The 19319-nt window shown below is 48.5% G+C and overlaps 1 protein-coding gene and 1 long non-coding RNA gene across 6 annotated transcripts in view; one reads left to right on the top strand and one right to left on the bottom strand.

Moving 5' to 3' along the window:
* CD151 (CD151 molecule (Raph blood group)) overlaps window positions 1–18872 on the bottom strand; it is a 62990-nt gene extending 44118 nt beyond the window's left edge. For 2 of the 5 annotated variants that reach the window (XM_043547935.1, XM_043547933.1), the window contains exon 1: window positions 18666–18840. The gene's annotated coding sequence lies outside the window, so the exon portion shown is untranslated. Of the gene's footprint in view, window positions 1–18665 lie in introns of all 5 variants that reach the window. The other 3 variants (XM_037899592.2, XM_037899591.2, XM_043547934.1) reach the window with 3 other exon arrangements.
* On the top strand, window positions 17337–18774 carry LOC122466112. The gene is made up of 2 exons (XR_006291381.1): window positions 17337–17574; window positions 17656–18774. It is a non-coding gene; the product is annotated as an uncharacterized LOC122466112 (long non-coding RNA).
* Window positions 18873–19319: the final 447 nt, after the last annotated feature.

The following is a 19319-nucleotide window of genomic DNA, read 5'->3' as shown; positions in this document are numbered from 1 at the left end:
GCTCAACAAATATTCTAAGGGCCTTAACCAGTTGAATTTCTCAAGTGTACATCAAGCTCTTTTTACAAGACTCATCGACACTGGCCAGCCAAACTGCATTGTAACTTTTAAGCTCAGCAGGTAAACACCGTTAGCTGAACTGAGTCCACAGAGCTCTTATAGAAGGTGCTTTCTATTTATTATTCACAGATCCGTCATCATCATCTTAGTTCCTGTGGTGGGGTGGTGCCCCACCCCCAGGCAAGATTGGGCTACAACAGGCCAGAGCGGTTGCGCAGAATGGCAGCCAATCAGAGAGGGCCTGTGGGGAAGCCAATCAGTGCTGAGCAGAGGGCAGCAAATCAGGGCCAGGCTAGGCCCTATATAAAGGCTGTCCAGGAGAGAAGCAGTCAGTTTCTCCCAGATCTTCAGAGGGGAGGGTCTGTCTCCTGAGCTAAGGGGACCAGCACCTTGGACAGCACAGCGCTGGGCAGGCTTGGGGGAGCAGAGGAGAGCTCCAGCCCCATACCTGTCAGACTGCGGACCCTGACTAGAAGGGCCTAGAGGGTGCAAGGGGTCAGTGGGGAAGTGACCCTGGGAGGATGGACAGATGAGAAGAGAGAAGGAGGGCAGAGAGGCTGCCACTAGAGGATCCCTGGGTCGGGACTCAGAGTGGTGGGCAGGCCTGGGTCCCCTCCTTCCCGCCCGGTACTGTACCTGGCCATGAAAGAGTGGCCATGACAGACTGCAACTGGCCTTTGAGCAGAGGGGCTAGACTTTGGAGGTTGTGGTTGGCCACTGCGGCACGGGCAAGTTGGAAGACTGCTGTTAAACCTGCTGTTAAAGGGGTAAGGATGGACAAGGGGGGCACTGCCGGAGGGCAGTGTCCTGAAGTAGACATCGCCGAGCGGGGAGCAACACGAGTCCGGGTACCAATGGGGGAGCAGATGATGGACGGGACACCACCAGCAGAGGGCGCTCCACAATGGACAGAGCTAATTCCCAGATGTGCCAGCGGGAGACGCAGTGGTGATCCCCAAGCCAGGCATATTTTTGGATCTACATGCAGTTTTAGGTGTACGCCAATGCTGGCAGATAGTTATCATGCAGCGATAATTCACAGTTATTAGACTTTAACCAGAGCAATAAAAAATATTTTCAAGAACCACTGGAAGATGCAATAGCTGCTCAGGTGCTTCTATAGCCCCCAGAGTCATCATAGCAACTGGGCAGGGCACCACACCACCATTAGTGTATTTATCCTCACAACACTCCTGTGAGGTAGAGCAGCACTGTCCCCATTTAACAGAAAGGGAACTAAGGCACAGGCAGACTAAGGCCTTGTCTACACTACCAAGTTTTGTTGACAAAAGAATTATAGAATATCAGGGTTGGAAGAGACCTCAGGAGGTCATCTAGTCCAACCCCCTGCTCAAAGCAGGACCAATCCCCAATTTTTGCCCCAGATCCCTAAATGGCCCCCTCAAGGATTGAACTCACAACCCTGGGTTTAGCAGGCCAATGTTCAAACCACTGAGCTATCGCTCCCCCCAATGAATGCATACACACTGCGATGTGACTTTTGTCAGGAAAAATGCCCGGTTTTGGCAACAAAATACACCCACCCCCATGAGAAACATAAATCTTTTTCCTCTACATTTTTCTCAAAGTGCCACTGTAGACACCACGCTTGATTTTATTGCTTTAATTGGCCGCCCTGAGGTGTCCCACAATGCCCATCGTGACTGCTCTGGTCAGCAGTTTGAACTCCACTGCCCTGCAGCCAGGTAAACAACCATCTGCCCCTCCCCCTTAGAAGCCCCAGGAATTTTTGAAATTCCAAGAAGTCTCATCACATCTTTCCAGGTGACCATGGCAGGTTACCACAGCAAACACTCTCCTGCTTGGACCACTGCGCAGCTGCTGGATCTGATCAGTTTATGGGGAGAGGAGGCTGTGCAGTCACAGCTGTGCTTGAACCGTAGAAACTTGGATACCAATGGGCACATTTCTCGAGGCTTGCACAAAAAGGGTATGATCAGGACATGCTGCAGTGCAGAGTGAAGATAAAGAAACTGAGGCAGGCGTACCATAAGACAAAGGAGGCAAACCGTCGCTCCAGTGCTTCACCTAAGACCTGCTGATTCTATAAGGAACTAGATGCTATCCTCGGTGGCGACTCCACTGCCAAGAGCCCCGTAGATACTTCGGCGGTCCTGGAGGCAGCGGAAAGAGGACCTAACCTGGAGGACGAAGTTATTGATGAAGAGGTGGAGTTAGATGACTATGTGGAGCTCCTAGAGGGGTTGCCCGATGGGACAGGCAGCCAGGAATGGTTCTCCACTCCAGAGGTGACTAGCCAGTCTCAGCAGTGGCTCTCTGGCGAGCAAGAAGCAGGAGAGGAGAGGCCTGGTAAGTGGCTGTGGTTTGTGTAATGTGGATGTGGATTCAGGGTCTAGAAATGTGGGAGGCTGGCTGTGTTTCTGTGAGCTGGACATTTCCCTGTGTAGCTAATCAGTATGGTGGAACAGGGTGTTGATGCATGCCGAGATCTCACGGGAATCCTCCAGAGGTCTCCAGGAAAGTTTCCGGGAGGTACTAGCAATCCTCTGCTGAAGGTTTGCTGCTTTGTTCCTTCCCCTGTTGCAGGAAACTTTCCCGCGCCATTTGGCAATCACTTGTGCAGGGACCAAAGCGGCACACAAGCAAGCAGCATAAGGAGCAGGGCGGAAGCCACAAGCATGGAGTAGATGTGCCCTCATTTCCCTGCTTCCCTTTAACAGTGAGATATCTGCTACAATGACCCCCGCCTGTGGAAAAGTGTGGGGAATTTTAGAATTTTTTCCCTAGTCGGCTGCAACACGACCCTTGCAGAGTGTGTGCTTTTTCCCCCCCCCACGTGCAGCGCCACTCCCCCTCACGCCCGCCAACACTCACCATGCTTTGGGTGTTCACAGAGATGTGTGCCTGCCAAGAGTCAGTGAGATAGTGATTGTTATGTTGCAAAAGGTGTATTTAACTGAAATATTTCAATGTTGTGTGTGAGTTTAACAATTCCACTTCTGTGCATTGTCCCTTGTGTTTTGGCAGATGTGGCCTTCAGGAGCACCCCATGCAACCCTGCCAAGCGTCTCCGCCAGATAAGAAAGTGCCCAAGATGCAGCAAAGAAGACATGTTCTGGGAGGTATTGCACTACTCCAATGCAGAGAAAAGGGAATACCAGGATTGCTGGGAAGCTAAACGGCAGGACAGAAAAGAGAATCAGGAGTTTATTAAGGATGCTTCTGAGTGGATGATTAAAGTAATGGAGGAGCAAATGCAGATGCTGAAGTTCTTAATAATGCTGCAGACTGAGCAGATCTGAGCCCGCCCTCCGCTGCAGCACATTCAGAACTTTTCCATGCCACCCCCCATCCCCTCCAAACTCCATCCACACAGTCCTTTCCACGATCTGGGACTTCTCGGTTTCCCCTTCACTACATCCCCTTGGAGAACTTTCCCCAATGATGCTGGACCTACACACAGCTATGAAAGTCTGCCCTTCCCTGGTTCCTCCTTTCCCAGCAGGCATCTGGGTGTTTGTGTGTGCTGTTTCTTGTGCAATAAAAGCAAAGTTTTTGAATTATAACATCTTTATTTGTTCTCTACAAATTGAGAAAGTAGGCACTACCGGTACAAACACAGACAGTTTAATCATTGCTTACTAGAATGTAAAGCCCAAAATGTCACCATTGCTTCCTAGGAAAACTACACGTAATGTAACATTGCAGCACCCATCACAGAGATCTACATTACTGGTTCTCATTTTCAAAGTGTTGCCTCAAAGCCTCCCTGATTCGAACTGCCCCCCTCTGGGCCCTTCTGATAGCCCTGGTATCTGGCAGCTAACCAGTCTAACTCAGCACTCCACCCCGAGCAAACCTTTCACTCTTAGCTTCACAGAGATTATGCCATGTACAACATGCGGCTATGACCAGGGGAATATTATCTTTATTAAGGTCTAACCTGCCCTAAAGGCAACGCCAGCGTGCCTTTAATCTGCCAAAGGCACATTCCACTGTCATCCAGCACCTGCTCAGCCTGTTGCTGAACCGCTTCTTACTGCTGTCCAGGTGTCCCGTGTAAGGTTTCATGAGCCACAGATGTAAGGGGTATACCAGGTCTCCCAGAATCACTGTGGGCATTTCAACATCCCCCACTGTAATCTTCTGGTTTGGAAAGAAAGTCCCCACTTGCAACTTTCTGTACAGGCCGGTGTTCCTGAAGATGCGTGCATCATGCACCTTCCCGGACCACACCTCATTGATGTTAGTGAAATGCCCACGGTGATCCATGAGCGCCTGCAATACCATGGAGAAGTACCCCTTCCTATTCATGTACTCAGTTACATGGTGGTCTGGTGGCAAAACTGGAACGTGTGTGTTATCTATCACCCCTTCACAGTTAGGGAAACCCATTTATGCAAACCCATTCACTGTTTCATGCACAGTTCCCAGAGTCACAGTCCTTTGTAGCAGGATGCAATTTATTGCCCTGCACACTTGCATTAACACAGCCCCAATGGTTGACTTCCCCTCTCCAACCAAACTGGTTCGCGACCGACCGGTAGCAGTCTGGAGTCGCCAACTTCCACACAGCGATTGCCACACGCTTCTCTACTGATAGGGCGGCTCTCATTCTGGTGTCCTTGCATCGCAGTGCAGGGGTGAGCGCCACACACAGCTCCAGAAAGGTGGCTTTCCGCATCCAAAAGTGCTGTAGCCACTGCTCGTCATACCAACTCGCATGATAACACAATCCGACCATTCAGTGCTTGTTTCCCCAAGCCCATAAGCGACTGTCTACCCACTGCAGCTGTTCTGTGAATGCCAAAAGCAATCTAAAGTTGCTCCTATCTGGATAAAAAGAAAAGGAGTACTTGTGGCACCTTAGAGACTAACCAGTTTATTTGAGCATGAGCTTTCGTGAGCTACAGCTCACTTCATCGGATGCATAGCTATGCATCCGATGAAGTGAGCTGTAGCTCACGAAAGCTCATGCTCAAATAAACTGGTTAGTCTCTAAGGTGCCACAAGTACTCCTTTTCTTTTTACGAATACAGACTAACACGGCTGTTACTCTGAATCCTATCTGGATAGACTCGCAGGTGCCCAACATGTCTCTGGTTTCCATTTCTCTGAGGGCTCCGTTTTTGAAGCCTGAGTATCTCTGGCTATGATTAAGGCTTTGAGTAGCTCTCTCTCTCTTTTTTCCACAGTTGAGATCATTTACTAAAAAATAAAAAATAAAAAAAAAAAATCAAATATTGAGCCTGTTCAAGGGCAAATTAAATGATAGTTCATTTCCTGAAGCAGTGGGAGCCTCTCTCTCTGCTGCTGTAGCAACAGCAACGTGTTATGTGCAGCAAACTCAGGACTGAGCTGCCTCTAAAATAATCCTCCTTAGAACCAAAATTAACACCCCGTTGCTAGAAACAGAAGTTCCTTCCATCCCTCCCTCCCCCTCTCTTTTGCAGCAAACTTTAATGGATCGACAAAACCATTTACTCAGCTGTTTGTAGAGTAGCCTGCAAACATCACAGGGAAGTATCAGCATGTGAATAAACAAGGGGAAGGCATGGGCTGTTTAAAGGCAATTACAGGCTGGCTGAGTGCCAATGTTAGGAGGGGCGGGGGAACAGCACACTCAAACAAGCTGTAAATCAAAAACAACGAGGAGTCCGGTGGCACCTTAACGACTAACAGATTTATTTGGGCATAAGCTTTCTTGTGGGTTAAAAACCCACTTCTTCAGAGGCATCCTCCTCATTGTTTTTGTGGATACAGACTAACACAGCTACCCCTCTGATACTTGGCACCATGCAAGCTGTAAATCAGGTTCCTCTGAAAGATGCCATACTCCTTCTCTGCCCCCATTCATACTCCACTGTCCCTACAGGTACCAGTGAATGCTTCGTCACTAAGGAACTGTCGACACACAACTTCGTGCTGCTTTAATTATACCGGTACAGTTAAGGTGGTGGCACGCCTCGCAGAGCGGATGCAGTTTTAGCAGTATGCAAAGTAGACTCTGAAGCCATCTCAGCGAATCACCATCCTTAATGAGAATTAATACACCACTGATCTGTAGCTGAGAGAAGAGATCCACTGCATTCCAGCGCTGTCTGTTAGTCAGCACTCTGATTATGGCTGGGAAATCCTGGAGTGGATTTCTGCAACTAGCCGACATGGCGTTTGTTCCATCCTTCCATCTCTCTGGTTACCCCAGAAGGAAGGAGGTAGCCTCATCATAGACGAAGTACAAAAGCAGTTTTGGGTTCACTCCCTCTATTTTCTCCCCATACAGTTTAAGGCCAGAAGGGACCATTAGATCATCTAGCCCAGTGGTTTTCAACCCTTTTTCATTTGCGGACACCTAAAAACAATTTCAAATGGAGGTGCAGATCCCTTTGGAAAACTTAGACAGTCTGTGGACCCCCACGGGTCCACGGACCACAGGTTGAAGACTATTGATTTAGTCTGACCTCTTGTATAACACAGGCCAGATGATCTCATATAGTAACCCTCTACTGAGCCCAATAACTGATTTGACTAAAGCATAATCTTCCAAGTGAAGACTGGATGCCTTTCTGAAGGCTTCAAGAGATGGAGAATCCACCACATGCCTGGTAGCTTGTTCCAACGGTTCCGCTCTTGCAGATGGCTCTGTCTGCTTTTTTAAGTTCATTAAATACTAGCAGAGTTCAAAGGGAAGATGCCAATGTGACAACTGTCCGAGGTAACGCTGGCTCACCGTCCGCTTCCCAAATCATCCCCATGGCATCAGTGGGGTTGGGGGAACAACCAGAGCTGTGGTGTTTAAATTTGACCTTTAAGATCTCAGCACTAAGAATGGGATCTTTCTAGTCCTCAGTTTTTAACAGAAATAGTGAGAATTTTCAGGAAAGCTACGGCCAAAGTGTCCAGAAGTGACCAGTGATTTTTAGGTGCCTCCATTTTTGGGTGCCCAACATGGTGATAATTTGAAGGGGCCTATTTTTCAGAGGGCAGGAGCTCAGCACTTTCTGAAAGTCAGGCCCTTTTAAGTTGAGCAACTGAAAAATGAGGCTCATAAAAACAAACAAAAAAACAACAACCCCAAGCCACCAGTCACCGCTGCAAAGGTCGGCTTAAATCTAAATGTCATGCTGAAAGTAGCCATGACGACCTCACTAGGCTCTAATTCCATTCCTGTTGAAATGAGTTGACGGGTAGGTTGCTACTGACTGCAAAGGCAGCAAGATCAGGGCCGTACGAGTGCAACTGAACAAACTCCTCACATCAGCCTCACACGAGTTACAAAACAGCATCTGGCTAGAAGGCCCTATACAATCAACCTGGACTCTAATTATCGCAGCACAGACACAGAGAAGGAAAGAATCTGAACAGGGAGCTACAAGGAACACAAGTACAGGCTGGCCCAAGGGGGGTGGGGGCTGAAATACAACCTTGCTGCGATATTAATGGCCTTGGGCTGCGTGCTGGCTCCCCTCCCCTTGGCCAGAGATATTTAACACTCTCAGGGCTTGTCTATATGGGACAGTGTCACCCGTTATGCAGGTAGAATACCAGTATAGTTATACTGAAAGAGTTACACTAGTGTAACTCCCGGTGCGAACAATCCCTCAAGAGTGGATGGTGAAGAGGGGCAGTGTTTGCTACACATCCCAGAGCTTGCATCTGAGGACCAGGCACAGGGAGACCTGCACCCTTCTCCAGCCACTACCGCAGCAGGTTTCCTACAGTACTGATACCCAACCTCCGGGCTCACACAGCAGCCACAGGCTCAAGGGAAAGCAGTCAAATGGTTTCTCCTCCCCAAACACAGAGAAAGGCCTTGTCTACAGTGTGGATTTGCCCTGACTTCAGCCATCTGAGCAGCTGATACCCCTACAGTAGACATGGGAAGCTGGGGGGTTTGCACTGGTGCAGTTGCCTCAGTGGTTGGCAAATCCCCGGCGTAGGCAAGGCCAAGGGTGGGAGAGGACTCAAACTGATGTGCCCCCTGAAGGAGGAGAGGTTCCTAAAGTCCCTTGCATATCACGGTGTGGGCTTCCTGGGATTACAAGGTGACTGGTGTCAGTGGGGTTACAGAACCCAAAATACAGCTTCAGTCTAGAGGACAGCTCCGCCTCTTACTAGGCTGCATTTCAATACACCTTTGAATTCATCCCTTCCCACTCCAGGGCTTGATTTACTGCCACTGCAGAGAAGTCTGCAAACACAAAGGCAAATGTTTTCCTGTTGTTATGCAGTTACTTAATCAGAAGACAGAGAACCAAACAGGGGGAAGAGGGTGGGGATCCAAACAGGGTAGGAATCCAAACAGGGTCTTGGTTTTTTTTAAAGACAACACGGCTCAGAATGTTTGTGGCACCTCAACCCACTGTTTCAGAGTAGCAGCCGTGTTAGTCTGTATTCGCAAAAAGAAAAGGAGTACTTGTGGCACCTTAGAGACTAACCAATTTATTTGAGCATAAGCTTTCGTGAGCTATAGCTCACTTCATCGGATACATACTGTGGAAAGTGTAGAAGATCTTTTATACACACCAGCAGGAGAGTGGGGTGGGGGGAGGTATTTTTTCATGCTGTGTGTGTATAAAAGATCTTCTACACTTTCCACAGTATGCATCCGATGAAGTGAGCTGTAGCTCACGAAAGCTTATGCTCAAATAAATTGGTTAGTCTCTAAGGTGCCACAAGTCCTCCTTTTCTTTCAACCCACTGTGTTATCAGTTCTATCTAAAGCACCAACTTTAGCGGTGGCACGTAGAACACAAGCATTTGCACAAACTAAGAGCCCCAGACGCTGCTCTGTGACTGCATGCACAGCTCCTCATGGCATCCGGGGGAGTTCAGGGTGCAGCCCTCAAGCAAGAAAGTAAACAGTTAAACATGGGGCAAGGCACTGTTGTCAGGGGAAATGGATGTTAATTCTTCCCTTACGGATTCCACGGAGGCCAATGCAAGATACCGAGAGAGATTCACAACCCATGACTCACTCCCACTGCTCCTGGCACCTAAACTATGCTGCTGGCTGGACAGCATGTCCAAAATCCCGGCATGATTTTATTTGCATAGCTTGGGCCTACCCAGCATGGAGATTCTGCTGAAGTCTTTCTTCCACTATATTTCGTCCGCTCTTGCATTACCTTCATTGGAGACAAAAGCACCTTTGAAACACAGCTCAGCACACACCAAAGGCAACATCTGTTTTTAGAGTTTAGGGGTCACTAATCAGCCACTTTAAAAAAAAAAAAATCCACAACACACACACAATTTTAAAAAGTCACCAGAAATTCCTGCCTCCAGTTCCTCCTGTCCCAAATTTTCACTGCATTCTGTGTGGGTGAAATGTGCTAAACTGACATCAGTAGTCTATTATCATTGTATATGGTATCTGAGCTCACTGTGCCATTGTGCTGGGTGCTGTGTGTACACAGAGTAAGAGACAGTCCCTGCCCTGGAGAGCTTTCAGTACGAATAGACAAGACAGACAAAGAATGTATTATTATCCTCGTTTTCCAGACAGAGGACTGAGGCACAGAGCGGTTAAGTGATTCACCCAAGGTGACACAAGAAGTCTGTGGCAGAGATAGAAATTGAACCCAGATTTCCCGAGTCCCAGACTAACACATACAATATAAGCAGTAGTATCAGACTGACACCCTCTGCCCCCAGTAGTGTGATAAGCAGGAGAGATCATCCCTAGCTTTGAGAAGGGAGCTCAGCCACTCTGCTAATTTGCTGAGAGTGCCATAATGCCACCTGGACTGGATCTGAACCAATGGCCTAAAGACTCTAGATCCCATCATCAATTCAGCCCCCCTGTAATAAGAAGAGGCCCTGAAACATGTATCAGAGGCCTGAGCTAAAGTAGTGAAAACTTTGCTGATATAAAGCGAAGTTAAGTTGTGAACAAGAGGCAGGCCCTGCTCACAGAATTTGGCAAGCACAGGGCTGCTATTGCAGAAACACACATTCCTAAGTAGTGCCAGGCACAAGAATATATACGCAACCACATTCCAGAGAGGTGGCACCAGAACACCTCAATACCAAACACATTCCCCAAAGATAACAGGAACACGCTGACCCATCTTAAGGATAAGGTCAGGATGACAGCATGATGGATAGAGATGTTTTGATCACATCTACAAGTACAAGGTAATGGGTGGCATCCTAAAAGGTCAGAGGGTGGCACCCTGATACGTATGGGGCAATACGTAATTTGTTTGTATTGGTGTATAAAGATTTATCTCAGAGGGAGCGTCTTTCGCCTCCTGAGGGGGCAGTGGGAAGTCCCGCCACTGACTGAGCTGTGTCCATTGTTACAGGCATACATGGGCTAGTGTAACGGTAGACATTGATCCGAGGAGCTAGGAACATGCTTTGTTAGCAAAAAACCTGGTTGGATGCCTTCGTACCTTAATGGATCTTGTGGTCATTAGGCAGTTCGCTGCGCAGAGCTGCGACAGCACACAGAGAACAGACACACATGCAGCCAAACATCTAACCACATCCCCTTCTCCAGGTTTACACGTTGTACACTGAAGGGGATTTAGTGCAGGATAATGCTTTGGTAACTGAGGAGCAAAGAGGCCCAGGAAAAGGTTCTGATTGCATCTTACAGCAGCTTAAGTCCTTACATTTACAAGGGTCTCCGCAGCTTACAGACTCCCACTTTTATTAAAAACCTTTTACTACAGCTAACTATTTTCAGAGAAGATGCTGATCAGTCTGTTAATGGCTCTGAACTTCTGCCAGGGAGAACGGTCCTCAACTTACACATAAGGACCCAACCCTGCCCCAGCTTTCCATGGCTCAGTATCATTCAACACGACCCAAACCCAGCTTCAGATACAGACAAGGAATGTGGCACCGTGATGTAGCAGAGGCCTGTAACAGAGCTGGCTGACATAAGCCGCATTCACCGTGCTCATTTCTCAGACTCAGATTTCGAATACATTAGCGACAACGTCTCGCGAAGTTCTTCTCTTCTTCCATGTCCACTCTGCCCCTGCAAAGACTCACCCAGGAGGGGGGTGCCGCAGTTGTAATTTCAACAGCATACACTGGCACCTACATCTTTATTGAGAACGGGAGCCTTTCACGCTGCGCCTCCAGGAGCAGCATCAGTGAACGAATGGACACACACAGGCCAACATCTCTTTCAGTGCCCTTCCTCCCTTGAGTACACGCGCTCTGCACACTCAGCCCCCTGGGGGGACATGAGAAAAGTGCACTGAATATCTTACGCAACTGGGGTGGGGGGAAGGGGGAGAGAAGAGAAAACAAAAGCAGACTTTGCACGTTTAATATTAGGCTCCAGCACCAGATTAAAAAAAAAAAAAAAAACCCCAGCATCTAATGCCAAGCAGCTACTTTGTTCCCAGCTTTCAGCTCTGTTTGTTCCTGTGGATCATAGATACTGTTGCCAAGATCAACCCACAGGTCTGGCTAACACCCGCTCTGGTGCTGCACTTACTGTATGTCTCATTGTGTTTTTCCCAGTGGCCAAGGTGCAACACGCAACTGACAGTAGCATAGGTGGGTGACCCAACTCCACTGGGCAAAAGGGGCAACTTTGTTATTAGCCTCCATAGTACGTACTATCCTATACCAGAATTGCCCTGCTGGATCAGATTGATGGCCCATCCTGTCCAGTATCCTGTCTCCCATACTGGACAGCATAGGTCCTGACTTTTTACTTTTCCCGGGGATGCTTCACCCCAAGGCCCCAGCCCCACGGCCCCACCCTTTCCGACCCCTGCTCACCCACTATTTTTCCCCCCCATGGGTGCTCCAGTCCCAGAGCACCCCCGGAGTTGGAGCCTATGCTGGACAGGACCAGCTGCATACAAGGAAGATGCAAGAATGGAATAACCTTAGCTCATGTGGATAGTGGCTTGCGTGTGCCCTGAAGCAGAAGATGAAAGCTACATTTTATTATATGCCTCCGAGACCCAAAAGCCCTTTCAGTCACCCACAAGGATTATTTTACCAATTGCTGAAATGTAACCATTGCTAGAGTAGAACCAAGCAGCAACATCCCACAACAGTTTACAGCAGAAAGTGAAGAATCCCATCACCTAGACCTGCAAGGGGAATTTAGGGTGGAAATGAGGATGGCGCAATGTGGCTGTGACACCAAAGTGAAGGCCATGATTCTTGCATAAAGTGCCACAGGGTCTTTAATAATCATAGTCCTGCTGCCTTTCCTTTGCTGTGCAGTAGTTTATTACACAGTAGCCAGGGCACGGGGTTAATGTGACTGACTGAAGTAGATTCCTCTGCATGTCAAACTGCTGAGATCATGAACAGAACAATCCAACATGCTGGTTTCGAGCAGGTTACTGGTAAAGACTTAGGCACCAGGATGGAGCAGGAAACGAGAACATACTGTCACTTACGCTCTTAACAGAGCTCTGACACTTCTAAACAGGGGCTGGGTGCGAACTCCCTTCGCGTCACAGGGAATGAAGACCTAAGACTCTACCTGCTCTTCTGCCAAGGAACCTCATTCTCAGTCTGCAGTTCCCCATCGCCTCCAGGCCTCGTCCCACCCTCCATGTGAGTGAACCCCAACTCAGGGCACCATGATGGCGGGGGGGCATTTCCCCAGATAGAGAAGTTTGCAAACCCCCATCCAGGATGGCTATGCACACACAGTCACCAGGCTCCCAGAAGGGACATACGTGGGAGGAAGGGAAAGCATGGCCATGTTGCAAAGTAGGATTTGCTTCGTTTACTAGGCTTGGTTGCAGTCAGAAGGTGTGGCAGGGAAAGGAACACATGGAGTATAAGAGATTAAGAGGTGTACGGTGGGTCCCAACAGCTGAGAGGACACGGAGGAGGGGTGGGGGGGTGTCAGGGAATGCAAGAGATGGAGGGAGATCAACCCTCAGGTTCCTGAAGTTTTGAAACTGTCAAGACTAACTTACTTTCCTGGTCTTGATGGGAGCCCATTGGGACTGTTATGATAGGGAGGGGCCTGACTTATTGGTGGAGCACCCTGATTCATTCTGGCTGACACCAGTCCTCTAATCTAACTTGTCTGGGACACATGGCCCAGCTGCAGCAGCAGCCCCCTCCCCCGGAGGTAACTGGGGATAGAGACTAGAAGTAGGTAGATAGTAGAAGGCTCTTGACTCCCATAAGTAATTGGGTGGGTAAGAGATGGGGGAGCAAAAGCAAAGAGAGAATAGCAGAAATGCCGACAGAGGTTTGCAGGGCATGGAGCAACAAAGGGGAGACGTGTAAGTGCAGCTCTTTTCCTTTCTGATCCCACTCTTTCTTCAGCTTGTGTGTGTTACCTATGGGAAGTGCTGCACTATATTGCATGCACTGGACTCTACCTGCTAGAAACTAACATGCGATAGGGGTGAGGGCAGTGGGGACAGCACCACAGCTGGAAGCCAGGTGAAGAAGCTACAATGAGATGCATGGAGAGATCTGACAGGACAGTTTGCTTTCTGCTAATATTGCTAAAAGACGCACGGAGGGTAGAGATATCCATCTGTTTTCCTTCCCCAAAAATTCTCACTGAGGGGAGTTTTAAAGTAACACTCACATTTACTATAACACATGCATATTTAGCCAGAGGCAGAAGGAAGTAGCTCCCTGCAACAAGCAAGGGCCAACATTTTCGGAACTAATTAGAGATTTTTAGGTACCTTGATTTTTGGCCACCTAGCTTGGGACATCATAAAGGGGACGACTTTTCTGAGGGTGAGCAAATGCATAGTTGCAGACTCTGTAACATTCTCACAGAGTGAGCAGCTACAGCAATCGAGCTCCAATTATTATTAGCTTCGTATAATCCAATCTGCCTCTTGAGAGCCATATTAGCCCTGCATCAGCCACCCAAGGCAGAAACATTGTTCTGCTCTCCAAAGAAAGGTGGCAGCTTCTCTCCATCCCCTCCCAAAGAATCTCTCATTTAAGCCTAGGAAGGCCACACTGGAAATGTCCCTCGTGGAGCCAGGATTTAGACAGGAAGCACCTTATTATACTTCAGGAGAGGCAATGTTAAGTTAACCCGGCTGCTACTCTGAAACCTGTCAATGTTCAGTGTGTCAGCATAGTACCTGGCTGAGTGGGAGCGTGCCTTCACTAAGGCAGGCTCTGTAATCATTTCCAGCCTGGGGAGATGGGGGCGGGGGAAGAGAAATAACACCCAGAGAAACAGCCCAGGCTGCATCTAGGCAAGGGAGAGAGAGAGAGAGTCTGTGCTAGCAAAGATCATCACCACAGTTACTGTATTTGATCAGCAAGAGCAGATAGTGCTGTGCAGGGAGATCTGGGCCTGCCAGAGAGCCTGACGGAGGTGAGACACCCACAGTCCAAAAAACCACTGGTTTCATGAGAGTAATACAATATCACCCCCCCCCCCCCGGCCACCACACTGCAAGGATGCTGGTGACCACGAGCGCTGTTGCCACACATTTTACATGATAATGTCGTCTCAGAGATGTGCTCTGAGCACAGCTCTAGAAGCCAGGAACTCTGTTGTTCTCATCTTAGTTCTAACACTGACTTTGCAGCCGCTTTAGGCAAGTGACTTAATTTGTCTGCCTCGTTTTCCTTATCCACAAAATTGCAACAACACTTCCTTATCTTGCAGGCACGTCAGCAGGCTTAAGTGTTTGCAAAGTGTTTTGAAGATGGCAAGTGCCATTCGAATGCTCAGTACGGGATGCCCAGAAGGTGGTTCCTTTAACCCCCACAACCCCCAGAGCAGGGTGCAATCAGGCCAATCTTGCTATTAGGGAGTTCATCCTAAACAGTGCTCTGCTCCCTCTGCACTGGCTGCACAGAGATGAAACCATTAGAACAAGCATTTCTGAAACACACCTGGCCTCCGCAGAAACTCAACACCCAGGGGAAGGGAGACTTGGATGCCCACCCACTCTGGCAAAGAGGGCATGGGGTAGGAATTGAGAGCACGTGAGTGAATGCAGAACCGGCCTGAAAACCCTAAGAAGAGCTCAGAGGAAGAGCCTAGAGAAGAGGAGAACGAGGTGGGGAGGGCTGTTACATGGGGTAACCTACCTCAAAACTACAGCAGGGCTGCAAGGCCTTTGTACCAGTGGGCGTGGAAAGTCTCATGGTGACTCTGGGAGACTGAACTAATAGGCTCTTTTGGACTTCTCTCTTGCCTTTCAAGACACCAAACGCAGGGAGACATGGACTAATTGATCTGGCACTGTAAAGTGGCCAGCTAGAGAACGCTCAGAAGCTGTTTCAGAAGCTTATACAAATAATACACAACAATTTCAGGTGAGGCAGTGAAGAATATTGAAACTATGGAGGGAGAAGGAAGTGGTATGAGAGGGGTCAGAAGCTGCAGATCTCAAAAAGGAGCTTAGCTCTCCTGGTCACAGTGTGGTAGTCTGTTACCACAAGGATCTGCTGAGCTCAGTAGCGTTCACTTCCGTAACAGAAAAGTACAATTCCCTTTCCTGCAGGAGGCACTGGGTTTGTTAATCATGTTGATTTACAGTAGTGCATAAAAGTGCCACCCAAGAACACAGCCCCATTGGGCTAGCAACGTATAAACACAGTAGTAGAAGACGTGACATTTGATAGCCTACGTTATACAAAGAGGTCAGCACAGATTAAAGTCAAAAAGGCACCACTGTGATCACAGTGTATGAAACCTTATTACGTTTGTTAGATCAAGTAGAGCAGCAGATCAGTCACAGCACACAAAAGCTGCGCCCATTTTGCCCTGAACTCCACTTTCCCTAGCCTATGGCAAGAGGCAGGTTAACAGCAGCCAGGGTGGATAAAAAATAATTATTTTAAAAAAAATAAATTTAAAAAAATCTGATTTTTTGTATTTAAATTGGATTTTTTGGATAAAAAGGTTTTTTCCTCAAAAAGCAATCTAAAGAGAGTTTTAATTAAGATACATTATAGCTCAAAGATATCATGGAATAGGGATTATAAATTCTAATTCTATAGTATGAGACAATATATTCATGTAATGTTTAAGAAATGTTTTGTAAATGACTTCCAATAGTTCATGGATTACGGACCCAATCTTATGGGGTTCCAGGGGCTTCCGTATAGATTATTTAGGTTAATCTTTCTATCTACCCAATGGGACTCGGTGCTCAGTCTAGAAGATACCATCAGAGATGCTTAGTTTGCAGTTCTCAAACTGTGGATTTGTCTCTCCAGAGATAACATACTTGTTAAGAGCAAAAATGCTTTTAAATAAATAATATATAGAGGTGAGAAATAACAGACCTTAACCTTATTGTCCCTGTGCAAATTTGTGTACACAGAGTCAATCCCTTACCTCTCTCTAAAAGTGCAAAGTTTCAAAAAGTTCAATGAACAGAAGATTGTTGGGGGCAGAATAGATCTGGACAAGGAGAAAAAGTCTGGAGATAAATGTGAGAAGGGAGGGACAGGCAGTACAAACAAAAGTGAAACTGTTTGAGCAGCATATTCCAGAATGCACTTTTATGTAGAAATTCATGATTAAATCGAGTCTCCCTGACTAAATCAAATCCATCCTGACAGCAGGGCTATGGTAACCCACAGGGCCTAAAGGCAAACTATGTGCTAGGTGCTATAAGGTGTTGTCTTCCTACCTTCACTGCAAACTAATACCCAGGGGCTGAGGTTTTAACTCAGAAAGGGCTTTTCTGAGTCTCCTCCATCTGCAGCAACCAGTTTTAGTGATGCCAAAGTCCAGGGACAGGGCAGACCTTTCAGCTCCGTCTTCATGTTGATTTAAACAATTGAGAGAACTTTTGGTCTGCATGTTAACTAGATGAAATTCGTCATGCTAGAAGCCTCCCTCAGAACCTAGGCCACTGTTAAAACATCATGGACTGCAGAAGTCAGTTTTCTGAACTGGGGTCCCAAATAGAAAAGGAGTACTAGTGGCACCTTAGAGACTAACCAATTTATTTGAGCATGAGCTTTCGTGAGCTACAGCTCACTTTTGCATCCGATGAAATGAGCTGTAGCTCACAAAAGCTTATGTTCAAATAAATTGGTTAGTCTCTAAGGTGCCACTAGTACTCCTTTTCTTTTTGCAAATACAGACTAACACGGCTGCTACTCTGAAATGGGGTCCCAAATGGTTGTCTTGTATGGCATAACTTTACCAAAACTTCTGCCACCATGCATCACCTCTGTAACCTTTAATTAAACCCTTGATCCATGGGAAGGGCTGATCTTTAGCACCTTGTAAAACCCAAGAGCAAGAAGGGGGGTGGGGGGGAAGCAGAATAAGTTACAGGGTTTTTAATAGGGCATCCAGAGGTTTCTCCGTTAAATATACTCCTCCTCAATACCAACAAGCTGCTGCAATGGGATGGATTCATGATCAAGACATCCTGAAGGCTGTCTATCCTTTACACTCGATGCCATGAAGCAAAGCCTGCTGGGGAAGGCTCTGCATGTCAAGGAACTGGGTGGTGCAGCTACAGTAACACCCAGCCAGCACAGCGCCTGCCAGTTTCAAAATGGGAGACAGGGAGAACAGAGAAGCAGAACAAGCAGCAGGTGGAGCAGAACAGTTGATTGGATTTCCTGGTAAATATGTTCTCTCTTCCGCATCCCACCCCACGGATTTCACCAGTATTTCAACCTAAAGCCCAGATCTTATTTATCCAGAAGGGGAGCCTCAGACAAGCCAGAAGTGAAGAGAGAGAAGCTCTATGCAACTAAGTCAAGAGACGACACAGAAGCCCTGTGGCAAGGCGATCTCTAGGGATCTGCTGGCGATAGAGGAAGTCGTGTTTTTAAAAAAGGCAACCACAACACAGAAAAAACTCGCCTCTCAGTAGGGAGGAAAAGGGTTTGGCGATTAAAGCCCTAGAGCTGGCCACAGGAGATCACCGACAACGTGTGCGCCCTGGGGGCAAGTCCCTACACTGCTTTATGCCTCCGATGGCTCTAGAGAAATGAAAAGGGAGAAGTCTGGATTTCGCACGAGGCACCGCCTAGGCTGCATGGAAATTCGTGGCCTTCCAGGGAACAGCGGGGCATTGCCCCAGGGGGTTGGGATTTAGGCCGCTCTTGGCGGGGGACGCTCTGAAGTCACGGTCTGAGCCAGCAACCTCTTGAGTCACGCAGTGCTTAAAAGAAAAGAAAAGAAAAAAAAAACCCACGTCCTTTTTGCACCTCGCCGAGTTTGGGATTGTTGCAGTTTAAAGCGCCAGTGAAAGCTGCCTTGCAGCAGGGAGAGCTCGGCTCTTCCCAACCAGCCCTTTCAAAACCTGGAAGCTGGAGACCCTTTGCAAGGCGAGGAGCTGGGGGGTGGAAGAAGAGTTTAGCCACCCCCGTGTAAACAAACCGCGTCTTGGGTTGCACGGGGACACCCACGGGAACGTGCTGTGCCGCGGCCCCCCTCTCTAACAATACCCAGCTCGGGGGAAATCCCCGGGAAGCGTTTCACGTGCCCATCGCTGACTCAGCCCAGCAAACCCAGGCTGCGCTCCTCCTCTGCTAGCCCTGGGAAGGGGTGGGGCGAGGGGGGCAGAGGGCTTCCTTTGTTGCTGCTGTTTCAGGTGCGCGTCCCCCTGCCAGTCCCCGCGCCAGCAGCTCCTTGCTCTGGCCATCGCGCGCTTCTCCCCTGCAGACAGACGAAGAGGCTGAGCAGAGCCCCGCGCGCCTCCTTTTACCTGGTCCCGGCGAGCCGAGTCCCGAACCCCTGGGGCAGGAGAGCGAGTCCCACCTTCCCTCCGGCAGAGCTGGCGCCGCAGTGAAACCCGGCAGCGCGAGCCCTGCTCTGCAGCCGCTGCTCCAGACCCCTCCCAGTCCCCGCAGTTCCAGCCAGCAGCTGCTCCAAGGCTTAACTGTTTGAATAAACTCTGATCCTTCTCTCCCATAACCCAGAGACCCCTAGTGGGCAGAGGGACTATAACTGCCTAGTTTCAGAGCAGCAGCCCTGTTAGCCTGTAGCCGCAAAAAGAAAAGGAGGACTTGTGGCACCTTAGAGACTAACCAATTTATTTGAGCATAAGCTTTACTGAGCTACAGCTCACTTCATCGGATGCAGCCTACTGTGATCGGGAGGCAGAGCAGCTCGGTGTAAGCTTGAGAACTTGTCTCTCTCACCAACAGAAGTTGGGCCAATAAAAGCTATAACCTCACCCACCTTGTCTCTCTAATAGCCTAGGACTCACATGGCTGCAACAACACTGCACTCAGCACCACAGAGACAGTGAATCCCGAGTCAGAGAATAAGAACACAAGAAAGGTCCTACTGGCTCAGACCAAAGGTCCATCTAGCCCAGCATCCTGTCTTCCCATAGTGGCCAAAGCCAGGTGCCCCA

Source organism: Chelonia mydas, chromosome 6 (assembly GCF_015237465.2).
Source record: "Chelonia mydas isolate rCheMyd1 chromosome 6, rCheMyd1.pri.v2, whole genome shotgun sequence".
Lineage (NCBI taxonomy): Eukaryota > Metazoa > Chordata > Testudines > Cheloniidae > Chelonia > Chelonia mydas.
Note: the sequence above shows the minus strand (reverse complement) of the source record. Positions and strands in the feature narration are given on the sequence as shown.